We start from the raw sequence: 2,942 nt of genomic DNA, 5'->3' as shown, positions 1-2,942 counted from the left end.
AATATCGTGCACATGATTGAGCCTGCGTGAGCATTGCCACAGAGACGTTTTGGAAATAAAGCTAAGAAGGTTTGTTTCTAAACCTCTGGAAATAGGTAAGCAGCCTACTGCCAACGGTAGAATAACTGGCCACGCTGTCATTGACAACCAATCAAGATTGTCTTAATTGCCTTGGAAGATAGGCAGTTGCATGGTAACTGCCACAGTTTGGCATTCTTACGTAATTCATTTTGTCTGAAAACCTTGGAAAGAATCTGGAAGAGAACTGGAATGAATGCAATTCCAATTAATTCTAAATGCTCATGTGGCTGTCAAGTGTCCCTGATTCATTTTCTAAAAGGTGTACTCAGTTGGCATTGCAATCAATTATTAATCAGTATGATCAAGAATTGAGGGCAAAAAGGCCAAAAAAAGGCAAAAAATGTTATCCTCAAAATGGCCTTCATCAGCGTTACAAAAAGTGCTGACGCACAAAACGACGTCGCTTGACGTAAACTGGGGGTCTGCCGGGCATGAGCAGTTTTTTCATGCGTTGCTGTGACAGCGGCCAGACAGGTTAAGCCAAGGCCATATAGAAATAAACAAATGTAATGCATTGGTTCACATGTGGCATGGCGCGTTGCAAAATTAGGTTGAGTTACCAATATTTCTACACGTAATAGTGAGCATGCATGCCAACTATGCTTCACGAACCAAGTGGAACAAACTGAGTTCTGCAGTTAGTTCCTTGCCAGTGACCAGTAATGGCTATCTACCTAACAAGTAACTTGGAAATGATGTTGAAATTCCTAGAAGGCTAACACTTAGACAGTGCAAACACAGCTTTCACATATATGCTAGGTCAAGCATGTTTTGAAGGACGGCGAAATGCGGCAAGAGCTTCGAGAAGTGGGTTATACTTGACTGGCCAATAGCATATAGCTCGTAAATATATAGAAAGAGATTCAACACTCTAACACGACCCCCTAAAGCAAAAACAATCTAGGAGGGGCGCATTCAGCCGGGATAAAGTTATAAAAAAATAGACATACCTCGGATATCATCTACGTAGTTTTTTCATTCAAGTTCGGTGCGTTTTGAGATTATTCACTAGTTTCTTGCGGGCGCGCCATTCATAGTAAACGGCCATAGCTACGCATGGCGAAGGCAAGGTTCTCTGTCTTGATCAAGCGCTTAAAATTATCCAAAATTTGCCATCGGCCTGGAAAATTATCTGCGATAAACCATCCGTGTTCGTAGTGCCAAATGACATTCCGGAAAATCAAACACTCTGGATAATTGATTAGTTGCATTAGCTCCATGATCAGCTGCCAGCCGAGCGTCGCGGGCATTTTATACTCGGTGTGAGCAAATGCGTTCCGGATGGAATAATTGTTCAAACTATTTCCCTCATCTGGTTGTGTTAGATTAAACAAACAAATACACTAGACAAGGACGATACTCGGAAGAGATATTATATCCGTGATAGTGATGCCTTTCTCAATCTTGCCTCAACTTTGTAAACAAATGCGTGTTTGCACAATGGCCGCAGTCAGGGTGTTCCAAAACTTGCTGTCAGTGATAACGAGCTCCCTTATTGGAAGACCATTTGCAGACACCAACGATACGCTCGAGATAGAGGCAGAGAATAAGTGGTGAATAATGTTTTGGGGTCACCCGAAAACTTTGTCTGCCAGCAACAACTTGGAACACTTGAAATGTTTGGTCAATGGAAGTGCATTTACAGGGACGAAAGACACCAATCGATGTAAATGGAAGGTCTCTGCAAGCCTACGTGCACAATACAAACTCCCAGTTCGACCAGGCACACTCCTTTCAAACGTATGACAAGAGTGGGAGATCTCCCCAGCCCACGCACGTCACGTGAAAGTTCAGCGTTAACCCGATACTGGTGCATGTAAAGCAGTGACGTTAAAAGAGGCTTGGCCCAACCATTGCCATGATCGATCCTCACTCTGATCCGGCACGTACGAGCTATTGTCACACAAACGACGAGGTTTTCAACGTAACGTATCTGAGTGGTTGGCGGGTCCACATGCACGTGAGGCGCTAGGTAGCTCGCCTTCGGCGGACAAATCCGAGGCTGATTCCAAACCAAAGGACAGCAGATGGTGTTTGGGAGGGCTCGATGGTGTTGTTATTTCAACGAAACCTTTTCAGCGGAAATTCAGCACCACATGTGTTAAAAGACACCAGGTATCATGAAGGTGATTTTGTGAGTGCAATAGGCTATTTTGGAAGCAATCAATTTCAGCCTGTTTCCACCGAAATGTTCACGTTTAAATGTGAGTCTAACAGCTTCTTAGACAAATGATGTTCTGTACGGCGCTCTTGAACTGAAAAATAAACAACTAGTTCCAGTAAATGGTACCCAACCGTTGCCTTCCCTACAATGCCGCATTTGTCACAGACGATATCAATGCAACGGATACTTGCTACGTCACTCACCGGCAGGACAAGAAACATCGCTCAGCGAACGGCACCGTTAGGCAACGCGTGTGTACCTGCCGCCCCGGGACGTCGACGGCGCGGCGCGGCTTGAGGGGCGCGCCAGAACAGCGCCGTTGACAGCCGATACGGCCATCGCACCAAGACCGGTCGCAGCAACCATTACACCGCGCGCCGCAAACGTTGCCAGATAAATCGCTTGCCGGCTGTCGGTGACAAATTGGCCATTAAGCCCTGCGTTAAACACACAAGCCGCCTGCAAAACATGCCGGCGCCTCCTAATCCGCCAGCATTTGTCGGAGCGACGGGCGCGCTGATTGGCCGCACGCGAGGCAAGCTCCGCCCCCGGCCGGCTCCCGGATGACAAAGCGGCCGCTGAGAGGGCCGAGGGTCGCGGGGCCGGCGGCCGGCGGCGCGGCCGGAGGGCACAGTAGCACGGGCGCGGCGGGCTGGGGCGCGGGGCTGGCGCGGAGGAGCGTCCCACACGGAGCGAC

This window comes from Pollicipes pollicipes, unplaced genomic scaffold (genome assembly GCF_011947565.3).
Source record: "Pollicipes pollicipes isolate AB1234 unplaced genomic scaffold, Ppol_2.1 Scaffold_7261;HRSCAF=8764_pilon_pilon_pilon, whole genome shotgun sequence".
In the NCBI taxonomy this organism is placed as follows: domain Eukaryota; kingdom Metazoa; phylum Arthropoda; class Thecostraca; order Pollicipedomorpha; family Pollicipedidae; genus Pollicipes; species Pollicipes pollicipes.
This window is presented reverse-complemented; position numbering follows the sequence as displayed.